We start from the raw sequence: 20,352 nt of genomic DNA, 5'->3' as shown, positions 1-20,352 counted from the left end.
AGGTGAAGTTGTGTTGATATGAACATGTTGTTATTTTTGTTGAATTGAAGTCGTGTAGTGGACTGTTTTGTGTGGAAGATAGTGAACTGATTTTACTTGGTATGTTGATGGTTGTTGTCATGAATTTTATGATGGAAAAGAAGGTATTTAATGGTTAGAGTTGGAACTAAAATTGTTTGTGGGTTGTTGTAAAGATTATAGTGATGACAATGTAGCTCATTTGCGTACGAATTAAAGATGTAGTTGTCGTGTGACTGCTGGTCGTATTTCACTGAAATTATATGAAAAGAAGATAAGAAATAATGTGTAAGAATCGTATGTGGTTCATTGGTATGTTCGTAAACGTTTGCAAGAATTTCGGGCACTTCTATGTTGATCGGTTAGGGACTGTTTTGGGTGTGTCGTTGTTGTTCTTATTGAGCTTGGGAGATTGGTGATAATTGAGATTATGCATTGTATTGAATGTTGGTTGGGCTGTTATAGAATCGTTTTGACGAAATATTATGACTATAGACTAACAAGAATGAATTGGATGTGTCATAATCGTATGTAAACTATTATCGAGTGTTGTAAGGTACGGGCTGTTTTGATACGTTGTTGTTGATCTTGTTGCGCTTGGAAAATTAATTATAGCTAAGAATATATACTGCATTTATGTTGTTTGGGCTGTTGTAAAGTTGTTACATGAAAATGTTAAGGCTACGGACTATTAGGAGTAACTTGAGAATGTAGTAGCCGTATGTGAATCGTTATTGCATGTTGTGAATGTGGGTTGTTTGGAATGTTATGTGGGTTGTCCGGGTTGGTATTGAACGTATGATTATTGATGTTGGATTGGTTGTATGTAGTTGGTTTGGATATAAGGAAAACGACGTCTAAACATCTAGAAAGGAGTTACTAACGTTAGAATACGTTTTGAATCTCCCCGTAGTTTAACCGTAGCTCTTGACGTCTTCATATAGGTTGAGACATTATTGGGCAGCGTATATATATTGTGTGGCGGATAAGCGCTAAAGGTATGTACGGCTAACCCTTCTTTCTTTTGGCATGTCTTACATGTAAGTGATGAATGATATGAACTTTGGGGTAACTCTATTCATAGGTTCCGAATGTGATTCATGATTCTCGTGTTATTCATTCTATATGTACTCCATATGATTCCATTCTTAGACGAGTAAGGTCTAAATGTTTCTTGTGATGGTTTATTGATATAGTACTCCTATTCTGTTCCGAAGGGAACACCCATAAGGTGCCAGTTGGGTTGTGTATATGGTTTTACTAATGATTTCGAGGAAATTAGTTTTATACTAAAGGAAACATAAAGTTTGATTTTCAAAATCACTCCGAAGGGGGTGCGAGATTTTACTATTTAGATTTTCAAAAACCACTCTGAAGGGGGTGCGAGGTTTTACTATTTCATTTCATTTACGACTTATGTTTACATTCCATAGCATCATCTCTTTGCATTGATATTGGTGGATTAAGTTTGTGTTGACATGATTATGATATTAAGCCGGAAGTGGCTTCCCGAAGGGGCCATCATTATTAAGCCGGAAGCGGCTGCCCGAAGGGACCATCATTATTATGCCGGAAGCGGCCGTCCGAAGGGACTATTGTGATACTAGCCGGAAGCGGCTGTCCGAAGGGACCATTTTGTTAACATGTCGGAAGCGGCATGTGTGTGAGATTGCATTATTTACTTAAAGAATGTGTGTTGGATTGTATTATTTACTTAAAGATTGTTTTGGAGACTTCGTGTATATATTTATGTTTCTTCCAGCAAAGGCTGCAAGTATTGAGTAGATTGTGATTTCTTCTCTCCTAAATCAAATTATGATTATGATTTGTTACCACCTTACATACTCAGTACATTGTCCGTACTGACGTCCTTTTGCCTGGGGACGCTGCGTTCATGCCCGCAGCCCCAGATTGTTTGGCAGGTTAAGTGTATAGCTAGGATGCTTGGACGTCAGTTGGGATTGGCAAGTTCCATCTCATTCTGGAGCTGTGCTAAGTCATGTATAGATATGTATGATTACGGGTATGTCAGGGCCCTATCCTGACTCATAATGTTCAGTTCACTTCTTAGAGACTTCTGCAGACAGTGTCCTGTGGTACATTTGTCGAGATGTCGACAAAGAGATATCAGTTGAGTCATTTGTGGATTTTAAAAGAGTATGTATTTTAGATGAATTCAAATGGTTTAAAGTACTTATTTGATTGAAAGTTTTCATAATCGTTATAAAGATAATGAATTCTATCTGGAAAAGTTTCATGTTTTTAAAAGTTTTTGAAATGACAGGTTTTGATAAGCGAATGTCTAAGGGTTCGCTCGACTCCGATGAGAGTCGGGTGCCCGTCATGCCCTACTATTGCTAGGGTGTGACAATTAGAGACCTTCGCCTTCACTGAGACGTCTATGTAAAGCGACTCTTCCTTATTGGTGGGCTCCTCCTCTTGAGTGACATCTGGAAAATTCTCCTCTAGAGTGATTACTGACTCCTTCCTTCATTGACTTCCGATATTCTTATTTTCTTTCTAGGATACTTCGCTCCAATGTCTTTTTCGCTCTCTGTCACACACACACACACATGTAGAGCGCGCACGCTAATAGTATAATCTAGTGGAAAATTTCCTTTCTGTGTGGATAGAACCTGTAATAAACTTACAAAATTTAAAGAATGTGTAATTATGTTTGGTAAGATAGGGCACTACAGAATCACATTTCCAGACTTACGGTCCGTATCCCATTTCACGGTCACCAAGTATAGGTCGTATTTAAATATACGGTCCGTATTTAAGTATTTAAAAACTTGGCAAGAAACTTGGATTTCTTGGGGAATTTTATACAGACAGTGATACGGTCCGTATAAAATTATACGGCCCGTAATCCTAGGCGTAAAAGTGCATTTTGCTGAACTGCTCTTCTAAGTCCCAAAATCAGGAACATAGCCTAGATTTAAAGATATGAGGAGTTACAAGGGGTTGAGTCAGAACTAAAGAGAGTAAAAAGGGAGCTGCAATTGGAAAAAGAAAAATCCAAAGATATCAACTCGAGACTACTTCAAGCAGAACATGATATTAAAAGAGAAAATCAGTGGACTCAAGCCTCTCCACTGCTCTCAAATCTCACGAGTCAGACATGCAACAATACTATTGGTTTGGGATTTGATAGGACGACAGATCTTGGAGTATCAGGAGAAGTACTATGGACTCTGTTTGGTAAGATAGGGCACTACAGACTCACATTTCCAGTAAATATATGCTATCAGTTGAAGAACCTAAAGATTGCAAAGAAAAGAAAGAGTATAACAGTTGTTGGCAATACAGAGACGTTGCTTGATTGGACAAAGAAGGAACTGATCCTACCCAGGACTGAAGGAATGGGACCCAAGTTTATATGGGTGCCTAAAACTAGGGGATTGATTTGCATGTAAGAGGAGCAAAAGAGAAAGCTGAAGCGATATATGAATAGTGCTTCCTCAAGATATGAAGAGAGAAAACATCATTAATTCTGTTCACTCTCAAGATCGAGGGAAGATAATACTGCGAAAGAAAGTTATTAAAAGAAAAGAAAATCAGACAGGGGAACTTTACATGGAACATGTAGGTAAACTGGTTCACCAAAAGAGGGTTAAGCCAGATGAACAGGTGATAAGAAAAGAGAAGGGCTGAAAAAGGAAGAAAGTAGTCATCCACAAAAGCACAAAGGGAGTTTATCAAGATTGTGGGTGCTCTTGTAGCCATGAAATAGGTTCAGGAATTTGTTCCTCATGTTAAAAGAAGATGGTCAAATAGGAATAGGTGTTGTACACTCAGCAGATGAAGTGTTAAAACTCAGGAAGTAAATTCGGAGGACCCGTTCATCGCAAAAGAAAATTTTGTGAACAAGGGCATACGTACTACTAGAATGAAGGGTTCCCACTAGGCTTATAAAAGGAAGATTATGCTAGAACTGGGAATAATTAAAGCTGCACAGGGTATGTTCATGATCTTGTGAATTCTAAACATGATAACTGTCACCGAAGCAGGCCTCAAATTAAAGATTGCAAATATTCTTCCGGTAAGTTCTTTTCCCTACAGTCAATTATATATTAAGATCACGGAACCACATAGACAAACTATCTCTACCCTAGTCATGTCTATCCGTCTAAGGAGTACATTGAGAGAAGAAAAGTGAGTCATGATGATAGCCTTGAAAAGACACCCAAAATCAAATCATGCTCTTCCCAAAAGGAGGACTTTTAAGCTACCCGATCAAATCTCTACATAAAATTGATGTAGACTCACCTTCACTTCACAAATTTCATCCCATCTCTCTCACCTCAGACCCCTAATGAAAAAAAAACTGCAAATACCTCTCAAGCTCTAATCAATTTCCCTCCTTCTCACACTTCCTTGATTCCTCCAAATCAGAAATATACTTCACCTTATCCTCACAAACACACCTTTCCCTGATGTCCAAATTTTATCGACTGGAAAGATGAAGGGAAAAAGAACATTGGGTGGAGCTTACAAATAGGGGGAATATGTAAAAAATCCCAAAATAGGGGATAGAATAGAGGAAAGCAGTGTTACAACAACTTTTCAAGAAAATAAGGTGTTTGATAACTTAAGCTCATCTAAATAAGGTGGTTGATGGAAAAGTCTTGTGACCAATTCCAATGTCAAGGGACAATTGCTAAGAGGCACGAGATGCTAATAAATTTTGTGATGGAGGTTGAGCTCTTTGATGTTTGGGGTATTGATTTCATGGGGCTCTTTGTGAGTTCATGTCACGACTCAATTCGTGAATCGTGATGGGACCTACACTGGCCCCCCAGGTAGGGGAACCATTCCCAAATCATTTTAGTCATTTATAAGAATTATGCAGAAATAAAAAATGATTTAGCTAATTGATTAAAATTATATAAATAATAAGTGCAGAAGTAATAATAACCCCAAAATCTGGTCTGGACTAGTACAAGAGCTACTATTACATAGATATAAGTCTGATAAAATGTACAAATCTCAAAATATCAATACCATCTCAGGATTACAAAGTAGACATTTAAATACAAAGAAGAGTCTCCGGGTTGCGGATCTAGCCCAAAAGCTCACCCTGGAATCTTTGTCAAGTAGACTCAGATCACTCATGAGGACGGGAACTGAAACTAGTAACACTGCACTCAAAGAAAGAGTACAACAAAAGTAACATTAGTACAAACAACAAGTATTGGTAGGTATCATAGGCCGATAATAATTAGTTCACATATATGAAGAAAGAAATCAACAACTAGGCAGATAGGCAATCAAGCATTCTTAAAAATCACATTATCATAATAATCAAGGACTTCCACCCACACATGCATCTAACATAAACTCACTTTTCAAGTCATAAGCCTAGGTGAAGCTTCTAAACCACAAGTCTGTCGAGTCTCAATAATCTCAACTCGATAATCACGAATCCAAGTTCTAAATCTAGGCAGAGTTACTAATCTACTGTAACGACCCGCTTGATCGTTATAGTCTTTTCGGTACTTTTGACCCTTTCCTGAGCTTTTTTAGCTCACATTTTACCCAAGCAGACAGTTGACACTCTTGCGAGATTTTTGGATATGATTTGGGGTGACTTTGTGGGAAATCTGGGCTTAAAGCGAAAAAGAGTTGACTCAAAGTTGACTTTTGGGTAAACGGACCTTTTTGGGGAATTCATCAATTTCGAGAGGTCTGAATGGTCCTTTATAACTTGTGTGTATATTCGGGTTGGTTCCCAAGGCATTCGGATGCATTTTGGGACTTGGGTTGGAAAGTTGATTTTAAGGTATCGGAGTTTGACTCGGTCAATGAGGCCTCCGTTGGGAATTCCAAGGATACGAGTACATTCGTAGCATATTTTTGTGTGTGTCTGCATATATGTTATGTGAGCAGCAGATGGCCTCGGGAGATAGTCGGGATTTCGGGTTGAGATTGTGAAACTTGGGGATTTTTTGGTGTTTGGTGCCCCGCCATAGCGGCAGCAGAACCACAATGGCAGCACCGCTGTAGCGGTGGCCATGTCGTAACAGTGGCCTAGTGCATTCATTAGCTAACCGCCGCAGCGGTCTCGTTGTCACAAAAGCGTATATCGGGCAGATAGATTCATTAATAAGTGTTAAAAGCCCTAAGTTCCTCATTCTTTAGTATTCCGAAAACTGAGTTCTTCGGAGTATTTCAAGGAAAATCTTGGGGAAATTCATTGTGGTAAGTCCCTTCACTTTTCTTTCCATTCCGTGATTACTTTATCACCTTAGGAATCCATTATCATGCTGGTTTCATTAAGAGCTTGAGGATTAAAAGAGGGTTCAATGGGTTCTTCATATTAGGCCATTAAATCTTGATGTATTGATTCAGTTAGCTTCATTAAGCATGAAATTGATGATTAGAATCTATTATTGCATGATTCATTACTAATTAGTGGCTAAATTATGGAATTGGAAGTTAGGGTGCATACCCAATTTGGGGGTTTTGCCTAGAATCTGAATTTAAGTAAATTGTTAGTTCTCCTAGCTTACAATTGATAGGAGTTGATCACCTAGAACAGTAATTTCATGTTGAGACCTATAGATTCCTATTTCCATCTTTCTAGTTCATAAACCCCATTCCATAGGTTGGGATTTGGGTCTTGAATAGAAGTAAGGTTTGAGTGATGTTCTTCTTGATTCTAATTTCGTGATTCAGATATATTTGGACTTTCATTATCTCGAGGCTCAAAGGAAAGGGAAGACTAAGGTTTGATTTTGGAGACTTTGTTGTTCGGATCTCCAGGTAGGTTATGGTTTACCTTATGGTGAGACTTTGATTAGTGAAGCGTATGTTTAGATGATATTGTCGGAGAATGCATGTAAACCTTCGGGTGCGAAGTTGGGTTGGATATTGTCTTAGGTTGGGATTTGTTGTATGATTTGGGGGCTAGCCACCCCGTTGTGTTGATTTACTTATCTTGATCTATTTACTTGTTGGCTCGTGGCCATGTTGATGCATTGGGTAATTGTGACCAGTGATATATCATGACTATGATATTGCAGTACTTTACTTGAACGGTATTGAGATGAGATTGTGATTCATTGTGGCTTATGGTGTAGCCTTAAAAAGTTGTACACCACCATGGAGTTTTGAAGATTTTATAAGACCCTTATGTAATAGAGAAGAAATCTCATTTTTACATAATTCTAAATAGTCAGAATTCATTTGACATGGTCTTGCTTTAGTAGGAATATTTTTCTCAGAAAAGGTTTCTTCATATGGAAGAGAAACAATATGTTTTTTTCTTTCCCAAAAAGCATTAGGATGATCACTACAAATTTGTAAGGAAAATTGGTTTTTTAAGAAATCTATTTTTTGCTGCAATTTAGGATTTTGCAAAATCTCTTCAACATTAAGGGTATAGATTTCTTGTTTTAGAAAACTGATTTGTTGATTTATTCATCAACCTGTCTTTTATCTCATTTATAATTCTGGAAAATGGTTCAGTTATAAACTAGAATTCAATAGGTTTTCCTTCAAAGGTTCCTATAATACCTTTAGTATCCCTTTTTTGGATAGGAAATATTTTTTGAAAAAATGGGGTTCCCAAAATAATTTCATTTGAAATATCTTTTACTAAGACAAAACTTTGTGGTATACAAACTCTGTCTTGACAAATATAGGCTTTTGGTAATTTAAAAGTAATACTCATTTTCTGCCCATTAGCAGATCTTAAACTATGAGTAGTTTTATAAAAATATTTTGAAGGGATTAATCCTTCTTGAATACAATTTAAATCAGCTCCGCTATCAACAAGAGCAGTAAATTCCTTTTTGAAATTGTAATCAATTAAAAGACTAACTTTTATGAATTTTTTTTGGGAAGTAATTATTTCCATAGTTGTGAGGAAATTTCCTCCTTGGGTTGCTTGGAATGTTTCTCCTTCCACGGCTATTTCTACCATGGTATGATAGATTGGAGTTTGTATGATGTGCTTTCCTTTATCCTCAATCTTGGAAATCCTTTCATCTAGGATTCTATTATGATGTCTGAGACTAGAGATTTCTTATTTGAGATTAGAAATCTCTTTTTCCAAATTTTGGATTATAGCAGGAGCAGATATGATATTTCTCCTTTCCTTGAGAAGTCTTTTAACTTCTGCCATGGTGTATGTATTTGTTGATTCTCTTATTTGGGTACTAGGTTGGATTTCTGGTTCCTTAGGTGCTTCGTCAAGTTTATCAATGATTTGGGACCGAAGCTCTGGATCTTTAATAATTTTTAATAGATCCATGAGGTTATTACCATCTAAGACATTAATACTAGTTTCCTGAAATTGTGAAAAGAGATTATAAAACTCATCATCTTCTTTTTCCTTACTAGTACAGGGCTGTCCTATTTGACAAGGAAGACATTCATCATCTGAACTGGTTGAAATATAACTTTCATTATCAAGGACTCTAATATCTTCTACTGATGAAGAATCGTGTGATTCATCTAACTCAAAACCTGAATTTTCCGGTTCTGAATTCAACAAGATCTTGTATAATGATTCCTTTAAATCGTTGTCAATGTCAAGGTTCTTAATTTTTTTCCTTGACTTTGTAATCTTTATAAAAATGACCAACTCTGTCACACTTATAACATGCCTTAGGATTTTTGGATTTGATGAAATCCTTCCTCTATTTGAAATCTTTCTTTCTCTTGGATTTCTTTTTGAAGCGTTTTTCTTTTCATGCCTGGAAATCCTTTTTTCTTTTTGAGCCTATAAGGATTTTTTGTTTATGGCATTTCTAATCCAAATTGTCCACAAAATTCTCCTAATTGTTGTCTTTTAGTAAGACCATGTTTCTTAATTTGTTGATTCAGCTTAATTTCATTACACTAAGCCAAACCTTCTTGCATACATGTGCCTATTAGGCTCTCATAAGTGTAATTGCTATAATTTATACTTTTTTCTCCTTTCCTAAGAGCTTTTCTTACTCTTTCTGCAAAAAGGCCTGGTAATCCATCTATAAATTTGGACTTCCAATGGTTATCATTGCATTCGGGTAATTCCATGACCCGACAAAGGAATATATCCTTATACCATCTGAATGAAGTAAGAGTTTTACATCTCAGATTTTGAAGTAATGTCCTAATGGTCTCATTATTATCTGACCATCGTCCTGAAAAATGCTCAATAATATTAAGAACTAGTGTATAAACAGCAGTCCAAACTAAAACTATTTCTTGGTTTTCTCCTGGTTCTCTTTTGACAGCATTAAGAATACTTCCGCACTGATCTTGGGTAAGATAATTGTCACACTAACCTTTTAATTGGCCAGTGAAACCTGCTATAATCATGTTTGCGATAGTACGCTCACTATTTTTATTAACTTTGCTAATTGTACTATACATCAACATTCTATGTATTGTACAATAAGTTTGCCTTTCACTGTAACCATCTATGTTCCATTCATAGATTTCTTTTCCACTATAGCTTGTATTATTAACTTGCGGCTCTTCTTCTATTAAGACATCTTGGGGAGTAGGCCTAGGATAATAAATCATCCTTTGATATGGCTTAACAGCATAATACTCATCTATTTTATTTATATCTGCTGCTATTTTGGCCTTATAATCATCATCCTTAGCTATTAAAGGACTGATATGGAAATCTTTAAATTTCTCATCAAGCATTTGAGTTAATTCTGAAAAAGGTTTTAATTTAAAATCCTTTATTTCAGGTGGAGGTTGTATACTTGGAATAGCAACAACTTCCTATTTTTTCCCTTTATTAAGGGTGGAACTTTGTAATGTCTCTATTTGAGAAAATAGTTTATCAATTCTATCATTTAGTGAAAGGATCTGTTCACCGAAGATAGTTATGTAAATATTAGCATAGTTTTGTTGTTTAAGCATATTATTAAGATGCTTAACAGTTACTTGTAAAGTATCATTTTCAAATAATTTTGAAAATGCTACAAAATGAAGAGTCTTATCATGTTTACTAATTTGGAAAGATTGTTGTGGAGGAAATACTGCACTAACCACTTCTCCATTAGTTAGTTCGTACTTGCGCTCCAAAACAGAGATATAATTGTCAATATATTTGTGTATAAACCAAGGAACAAAATATATAATTTGATTAATCCAAGAAATATCTTTATAAAATTTATTTTGAAAACTTGTTGTTTCACTATTAGTAAAACTTGCAAAAAAACCATTTTCTAAATGGCTCCCATTTGGGCGTATAAATTTTTTTGCTAATTTCCAGTCTTGTGGGTGACCCCCGACTAAAATAAATTTTTTTGATCTTGATCCATTAAATATCTTTAAATTTCATTTCAGACGCAGTCAATTCTATGTCTGGAATACTAGTAACAATATTATCTCGGTCAATCTTAAGACCGCTAACTCTATTAGTGTCAGTTTCTCTAATCTGAGAAGTAGAAGCTCTAGATGGAGATTGACAATATAATCAACTGGTGAAATATAAGAATGACATGAAGAATTTGATCTAGTTAGTCTAGATCTATTGCTGGTACTATGACTTTTAGCTTTATCTAATAAAGATGGAGGTTCATAAAATCTTAATTTAATAGTCCCATCTGAGGCTTGCTCAATTTCAGAAATATCTGTATTAATATTATTTTGAGGAGGTGATGCTCCTTCTATGACCCACTCGTTGGGAAAATCAATTTCATCCCATTTGATAGGTCTTCGAGTAACAACTTTGGATTTATCAAAATTAGTTTCTATTAAAATAGTTTCATTTTTGAAATCCATAATTTTACACATAGGATTCATAGTATATAATGGTTTAAAATATATTCTATAGCAGATACATATTATCTCTGTATCGGGCATATAATCATAACCATGTAATTTAACGCTTAGTATTAAAGCATCTAAAGAATTATCATCCTGCAATGATACCTACAAGTTAGGATAAGCATTAAAATAAACAGGGCCATAGGCCAAATTGGTTTGTACTGTCCCTGTAAGGGATTTTTTCCAATTTCTATTTTGTCCATCTCTTAAAGCTGCTATAAAGCTTTCCGGCAAACCTCTTAATGTAAGTGGTTTGAATGCAACTTATACTAACCCAATATGCATAAATCTATGGGTTTCCTTATAAGGAGCTAAATCACTTTCAGATAATAATCTAAAAGTAGCATGATCACTATCAACTGTAATTGTTTCTTCAGTGATTTTAATCACTTGTTTGAGACCTAATTTCTCAAAAGTACCCTTTGATACATTAATCTGGGCTGGATCTTAGGAATTGTCCATTTATTAAGTAAATCTAAATGTTGAGGCATATCATATGCCTCTTTTTTACTATTTTTAACAGTATTTTTTCTTCTAATGATATCCATTAGAGAAAGAGTGTTGAACATACATCACCTATTACTACTTCTGTACGATGGCTCTGATACCATTAGAGACTTCTCAAGAAAAGGAGAAATATCATATCTGCTCCTGCTACAATCCAAGATTTGGAAAAAGAGATTTCTAATCTCAAATAAGAAATCTCTAGTCTCAGACATCATAATAGCATCCTAGATGAAAGGGTTTCTAAGATTGAGGATAAAGGAAAGCACATCATACAAACTCCAATCCATCACACCATGGAAGGAGAAACATTCGAAGCAACCCAAGGAGGAAATTTCCTCACAACTATGAAAATAATTACTTCCCAAAAAAAAATCATTAACGTTACTCTTTTAATTGATTACAATTTCAAAAAAGAATTTACTGCTCTTGTTGATAGCGGAGCTGATTTAAATTGTATTCAAGAAGGATTAATCCCTTCAAAATATTTTTATAAAACTACTCATAATTTAAGATCTGCTAATGGGCAGAAAATGGGTATTACTTTTAAATTACCAAAAGTCTATATTTGTCAAGACAGAGTTTGTATACCACAAAGTTTTGTCTTAGTAAAAGATATTTCAAATCAAATTATTTTGGGAACCCCATTTTTTCAAAAAATATTTCCTATCCAAAAATGGGATACTAAAGGTATTATAGGAACCTTTGAAGGAAAACCTATTGAATTCCAGTTTATAACTGAATCATTTTCCAGAATTATAAATGAGATAAAAGACAGGTTGATGAATAAAACATCAACAAATCAATTTTCTAAAACAAGAATCTATACCCTTAATGTGGAAGAGATTTTGCAAAATCCTAAATTGCAGCAAAAAATAGATTTCTTAAAAAAACCAATTTTCCATACGAATTTGTAGTAATCATCCTAATGCTTTTTGGGAAAGAAAAAAAAACATATTGTATCTCTTCCATATGAAGAAACCTTTTTCGAGGAAAATATTCCTACTAAAGCAAGACCATGTCAAATGAATTCTGACTATTTAGAGTTATGTAAAAATGAGATTTCTTCTCTATTACATAAGGGTCTTATAAAATCTTCAAAATCTCCATGGTCGTGTATAGCTTTTTATGTTAATAAACATGCTGAACAGGAACAAGGAGTTCCTAGGTTGATTATTAATTATAAACCCCTTAATAAGGTTATGAAATGGATTCGATATCCAATCCCTAATAAAAAGGATTTATTGGATCGACTCCACAATGCTATTATATTTTCTAAATTTGATTTAAAATCAGGATATTGGCAAATTCAAATTGTCGAAGCAGATAAATATAAAACTGCTTTTAATGTCCCTATTGGGCAATTCGAATGAAATGTCATGCCATTTGGATTAAAAATGCCCCTCCAGAATTTCAAAAAATAATGAATGACATTTTTATGCCTTATAGCAATTTTATCATCGTTTATATTGATGATATTTTAGTATTTTCAAATACTATTGAAATACATTTTAAACATCTTGATATATTTAAGAAAGTAATTATACAAAATGGATTAGTTATATCTAAACCAAAAGTGTCTCTTTTTCAAACTAAAGCTCGATTTTTGGGTCATAATATTGAAAAGGGAAAAATTATTCCTATTAATAGAAGTATAGAATTTGCTTCTAAATTTCCTGATATTATTACTGATAAGACTCAGCTTCAACGATTTCTTGGAAGTTTAAATTATATTTCACCATTTTATAAAGATTTAGTAAAACATACATCTATTTTATATGATAGATTAAAAAAGATTCCAAAACCATGGACTGATGATCATACTCAAGCAATTCGTAGGATTAAGAAAAAAATTCATAATCTTCCTTGTCTTACTTTCGTCAATCCTACTTGGCAAAAAATTATTGAAACAGATGCTTATGATATTGGCTATGGAGGAATATTGAAATAGTATTCCCCAGAAGATAAACATGAGTACTTAATACAATTTTATTCTGGTAAATGGAACAATTGCCAGAAAAACTATGCTATTGTGGCTAAGGAAAGCCTTGCTATAGTAAAATGTGTACTTAAATTCTAAGGAGATTTATATAATCAAAAGTTTTTAATATAAATTTTTAATCCAAATTTATAGATGGATTACCAACCTTTTTTGCAGAAAGAGTAAGGAAAGCTCTTAGGAAAGGGGAAACAAGTATAAATTATAGCAATTACACTTATGAGGGCCTAATAGGCACATGTATGCAAGAAGGTTTGGCTTTGTGTAATGAAATTAAGCTGAATCAACAAGTTAAGAAACATGGTCTTACTGAAAGACAACAATTAGGAGAATTTTGTGGACAATTTGGATTAGAAATGCCACAAACAAAAAAGCCTTATAGGCACAAAAAGAAAAAAGACTCCCAGGCATGGAAAGAAAAATGCTTGAAAAAGAAATCCAAGCGAAAGAAAGATTTCAAACAAAGGAAGGATTTCATTAAATCCAAAAATCCTAAGGCCTGTTATAAGTGTGGCAGAGTTGGTCATTTTTATAAAGATCGCAAAGTCAAGGAAAAAATTAAGAACCTTGACATTGACAATGATTTAAAAGAATCATTCTACAAGTTCTTGTTGAATTCAGAACCAGAAAATTCAAGTTTTGAGTCAGATGAATCACGCGATTCTTCATCAGAAGAAGATATTAGAGTCCTTGACAATGAAAGTTATATTTCAACCAGTTTAGATGATGAATGTCTTCCTTGTCAAATAGGACAGCCCTGTACTAGTAAGGGAAAAGAAGATGATGAGTTTTATAATCTCTTTTCACAATTTCAGGAAACTAGTATTAATGTCTTGGATGATAATAACCTCATGGATCTATTAAAAATTATTAGAGATCTAGAGCTTCGATCCCAAATAATTGATAAACTTGACAAAGCACCTAAGGAACCAGAAATCCAACCTAGTACCCAAATAAGAGAATCAACAGGACCACCGCCTATTATTATTATACTGCCACCACTTAATATTATAATCATCATGATAACTTTTAACATCTTAAGCATCACATTTATTTTATACAATTAGACGAGATAGCATTTACTTACTTTTAAACTTTATAAATATTATCGCGCAACTATTACGATATCATATAATTTTATTTTTTATTTGAGTATTAATAAATATGTTTTTATATTAAGTAATATTTTAGCACGCGCTAATATATAATTAACTAAAAAGTGTCTTTAATTTAAATTTACAAATCAAAGAAATTAAAGGAAGAAAGGAAAGGTCCGCACCAAGGCCCATATTTTCAGTTATTTGCGGCCCAAATTTGCTCTAATATTCAGCCCAACCTAAGCCAATTTAGATCAACCCAAAAGTCCCTCTAAAGCTATTATTGAAGAATCAGTCTCGATCATTCAATAAAAATGTCAAAAATGATCTGATGGACCTTATTAAGTCATGTTTTAATCCTAATTCATCTAGGGTTTCGTTAGGTGAAGGACAGCAGCGCCTCTTGGCCGCTTTCTCCCATTTCCTCTCTCAGAAAAAATGCCAAACTCCTTCAGCCGAAAGTGAACTTTGTTTTCACCATTTTTGTGCAAAGGGTACTTTTCTAGGCACGTCTCTATCTCATCTTCCCTTTTCATGCTTCAAGGTGTGACAAATCTCTCCATTCCAGTCAAGGTCTCACCATTTCGGGCAAGACGTCCAAATCCAACATTCATATTCAAACGGTCGTGTTGACCAAGTCTCAAGCATGGTGTTCAAAATCCCGCCCAAAATAACCCTAATATCCTCCTATAAATAGAATCTTATATCTCAACAGGGAACAAGTTTTCGGGCCGTCACTTCTCTCTTTGAAAGCATTATCTTCTTACCATTTTTCTCAAGGCACTTAGTATTCATTCTCTTCTTATCTCGAATCTGAGCATCGTTTATTTTCGAGGATGAGTCGGAGATCAAAAGTCCCCGTGCACTGCACCACAAAGTGGTAAAATCATAACCTTTTCTTTTTATATTGAGACATGTAAAAAATCATTAATTTTAGGTGTTCTTTGAAATTTGATTACACAATGATTGTTGACAGTGTTGGTTTAAATTTATTGGAATATGTTCGTAATTTTTGAGTTGAATGTGTCGTAGATCTTTTATTGAAGCACAGAGTGCTTCTTCTTTTTTCTTCTGTGAGGGTTAGGTATTGTGCTTTACCCATGAGTTTGTGTGGAATATCATTTTTAGTAGATTAAGTCTTTAATATGTGTTCTTCATCTGATATGATTACCTATGTTACTATGTTTGAAATTTACTATATTTATATATGAGGTTTATCCTATAAATGAAAACCCTGAAATATAGCAAAATGTGGATAATAATATATTCTGTTGTTCCCTTTTTATCTTAGATTCCGTGTACACATATATTTCACTTTAGATATTCACCTCATTTATTGAATACGTGTTAACAGTATAAAATAGATACTCCCCTTATAATGTTTCTCTGGATCCTCATAAAAACAAAGCTGAAGTGCTTTCTGGTAAATTACATTTGCTTGAGTATGATAGATTTTTTTTTTAATATAGGCTAAGGGGTATTCCTAACTAATGTGAGAAAATGTGCAGTACATGTCGTCTTTCCGACTTTACTCTGCCTCGTGTGTGATTTTATATATATATATATATATATATATTTCCTTTCTATCTATTGTTAAGTATGGAATCTTCTAATTTCTTTATTTTGCTTTTACATGTACATCCGTATGGAGTATGAGAGTTTCAAATGAAACTCCGCCTACAGCAATGGGTCGCAACTCGTCATATATCCTTACTCATCGAGTCCGCACATTCACACTGATCTTCCCACCTCCCAGTCTTCAAATTACAGAGGGGATTTTGTCCTTCTGTTAAAGCCGAACGTGATCAATGATTGTCCTATTTATATTGCTCGTTTTACTTGTGTTGATGTGATAAATATTTTATCTTCAATTATGTGTTTGTCGTTTTCTTTGTCTTCTAGAAACTCGGATTGTCTATAAGATTAACCACTAGAATATTACTCTGAGTTTTCATCCTTAAACAGCAGCAAGGAATACTTTCTTTTTTGACATAGAACATGACATTTGGACAGAGGTTTCATTTTGGAGGATTCTGTGTCAAGTATATTAGTGAAGTCATTAACAACACTTTCAAACGAGGAAGTGATTTTGCAAAACGTGGATCTTTGAAAAATGAAGCCGATATAAATACTTTTATCTAAAATGATTATGTTATCCAGTCCTCATCCAATGCTTATTTCTTAAACATAGTTATATTTTGCGCTCATATTTGGGCAGATAGATGCGTTTGACCCACTTTAAAAAAAATGTAAACTTTATAAACGATTTTCTTTAGTTTCAACCGTACAAATTTGATTTCCTTTAAGTACAAATAATGTATTCAAGTCTGCTACTTCTACTTTTCAATGACCAAATTTATGCTATTGTACCCACTTTTAGTCACTACTTTAAATTATTTAGACGTTCAGGATCTTAGCCTTTTTAATTAACCCTAAGTTTGATCGGTAACCGCTTTTAACGAATTCTAATGGATGCTGAAGACCTTCCCATTAGGATATTTAGAACCCTTACCTAGAATTTGTTAGGTTAATAAGACCTTTAAAATTGGAGTTGAGTTTAACATTATTTAGTTAATAATTAGGTGTCATAATTCACTGTTAAAATAATTAGGTGACGACTCCTAAGTTAAATAATGTAGGAATCACCAATATGTTGTACTCCGCTTTGACCCGATTAAAATGAGGTATAACAAGAATCATATTTTGCTCAGTGAATTGCGCACCTGCGCACCCAAGTTTGCATCGGCGAACACGCACCGGCAGAAGAGACCTCACCACGGCGCATTCCCACAAAATATTCCAAGCTCGCAGCGGTGGAGCTCAGCTTGCGGCTGTGCACACGAACCTGCGAGAAAATCTTCGTAGGGTCGGACCAAGGCCAACCCAGCTGTCCTTTGCTCCTGTGGACCTACTCTCGCAGGAGCGCGCCCGCAGGGGCCGGACCCCGTGATGTGGCGTGATTTTACGCCACAATTGATGCTTTTCGGCTATAAGTTTTACTTGTTTTTAAGCAAGTCTATGTGATTTTACGTGTTTTTTATTCGATTTCAGCTATTAAGTGTTTTGATGGCAAAAGTTGGAGAATTAGGTGAAAATGCAGAAAGAAGTGGAGAAAACAAAAGATCACTGAAGAGGCAGTTTGACGGAGCAATTAGACGGGACGCAAAACATTCTGCGGAGCGTCAAATTGACCGTATAATGGTTACAGTAAGCAGTACATCGAAGATCCATCCTGCGGAACAATTATACGGACCGTATAATAGTTGACGGTCCGTCAAAGTGTAGCGTAGAATGACGCAGGAGACTGTTTGACGATTGAAGGGCAGCAATTTGACGGGCCGCATAACGGTTTTACGGTCCGTAGAATGGACCCGACGGACAATTTTGCCTTTTCACTTCTCACAAATTAGTGTCTTATAAATTCTTGAGATAGGTGTCTTGTACGAGAGACATCAAATTTCAGTTTTTATTCTTCTTAGCACTAAATACTCATAGTCTTGGAAGTCTTTTGGATTACAAACAATTGCAATTACTTTTTCCTCAATACCAAGCAATCAATTCGTAAGCATTATGATCTCAATTAATTCTAATTGTTCTTCTTTTTCAATGAGTAGCTAAATTTCCTTACTAGGGTTGTGACCCAATGATGGGTGTTTTGTGATTGGATTTGTGATTGACATACGCATAATGGATTGTTAGGGTTTATTTATTCTTCATTCTTCATTCATAATTAATAGTTGCAAACATTGATTAGAGCCATAAACCTTTAATTATTTGGGAAATTAATTAGGATTGGTAAGAATAAATAACAAGAACTCAAAACTTTAAACTTTGTTTAATAAATTCACTTAGGAATAAGAAGAGTTTACTTGGCATAGTTAACCGCGCTTCATATCACTTTCTTATATTTGGGAAAATCATAGAAAGAAATAGTCTTTATTTATTGGGAAATAGTAGAGATTAGCATAGAGGTTAAGTGCATTCATATAGCAATCCATTAGAAGTATATCGAGATCAATACCCATGATCATACACATCATCGAAAGGGGACACAACCTTGGTTTCTTTTATCCTAAATTACACATCCAAAGCAACTAGTTAGCTATTAGTCCTTAACAACCAACTTTTACCAAAATCATCGGATTAAGACATTAGACCTAAATTAAGCATCCTACGACTTTAGTAACCTTTTCACACCATATTCCCTGTGGGATTCGACCCCAACCTCGTTGGGTTACTATATTTGACAACGTCCGCGTTATACCATTAATAGGTGTAATTTGAGTGTATCACCTCGTTCAAGCCTGTGGCGAACACCAAAACCAGAAAAATCTAATTTTTGACTCTCTCAACCGAAATTCCGAGACCCTCCCGGAACCACCCCAATACAAACCAAATATACAGCCACATGTAAAAATGTGCTACGAACTCACTCGCGCACTCGAAATTCCCAACAGAGGTCTTATTGACCAAGTCAATCACAAACAGGTGAAACCAACTTTCCAACCAAATGACCAAAATGCCCCCAGGACCCTCGAGAGCTGAACCAAACACTGAAACAGCCTATATTTGACGTTCTGAAACTAATAGAACTGGCGAAATTCCTAAAATGACATAAATACCCCCGATGATTCCTAAAGTCAACCCAACACTTAAAGATTCCTTAACTTATCAAATTTCCAATCTTAAGAGATTACAACCACCTCGGGAATCGTGCCAACCACGCCCACTACAAAACAAGCAAAGAGGCGGGTTCACAAGGTCAAAATATGCAAACAAAAAAAAAAAAAAAAGAAAACAACCAAAATGACCTAAATGGTCGTTACAACAACCCTTGAATACCACCAATAGCCACTCGAACTAACTCAAAACTTTCTGAAACCAATCACAGTCCTATCACCCATCTAGAGAAACTAATTCTAGTCCTTTAATATTCTAAAAATGCTTACTCAAGATATCTGATTAGGAACACCCATAACATAACACACTACCACGAATATGGTCTCATCTCGAAAATACAACTCTAACCTTCATAATATAGGGATTTCAAAAATTCCTCTCTTTTAACCCACACTAACTCATCCTTTGTAGAGTGTTATGAAATTATCCAACTGTGTATCACACGAGCCACTTCCATAAGCCTTAACATATCGGTTACCTGAAATTTGTTTCTCACCAGTCGCTGATCACGAAGCCTTACGAAACTCTGTCATATCACCTAGTCCATTTCTGTAGACTCCCTTCTTTAAGCGTACTCACGATCGCACCTCATCTGAAATATGTAAGGCAACATCTCCACAACATATACTGACCCAAGTAATCCCAAAGATGTACTTATTTTACCGATTCTCTATCAACTATACCTTTTCTCGACTTTTTAATTTCCCAATTCCAATCAAATCACAATCATCATCGCCATCTAACCATTTCTCGAACCCACTCAATAGAATACCATATAATCATAAGTCTTGCAAACTATCCGAGTAAATCCTGGAGATAGTAGCCTGTCACACACTCTACACCCTAGAGTTCCCTTAACTTACTCAACTCTAAAACTGAAAACTTTCTAAATTCAGCATATCACATACACAGTCCAACTACTGCTCTAAAGTATATACACCAAGGTGCCTTTACTCAGATTCCCTTAACGCAGATTCTGAAATGTTCTCTACAACTCGAATTAATTTGAACCTCATCATTAAATTACCACTTCAATGCCTTTAAACGCTACTCGCCCACGAAGAATCACCTCTTGCCTTAATTGTCGAATCGGAACACCTTTAACCATTCGCGTGATTATCCCTTTCACTCGACCAACTCAACAGAGTAGTAACACCAATAGTAGTAGGAACTAGCCGAACTTACACAATAGGTACACGACTCTCGACCCTAATCCAATATTATATGCAACACACAATAGTTCCTGGAGTACTAAAACTTTGCACTTGACAA

Source organism: Lycium barbarum, chromosome 4, assembly GCF_019175385.1.
Source record: "Lycium barbarum isolate Lr01 chromosome 4, ASM1917538v2, whole genome shotgun sequence".
Taxonomy (NCBI): Eukaryota; Viridiplantae; Streptophyta; class Magnoliopsida; order Solanales; family Solanaceae; genus Lycium; species Lycium barbarum.
This window is presented reverse-complemented; position numbering follows the sequence as displayed.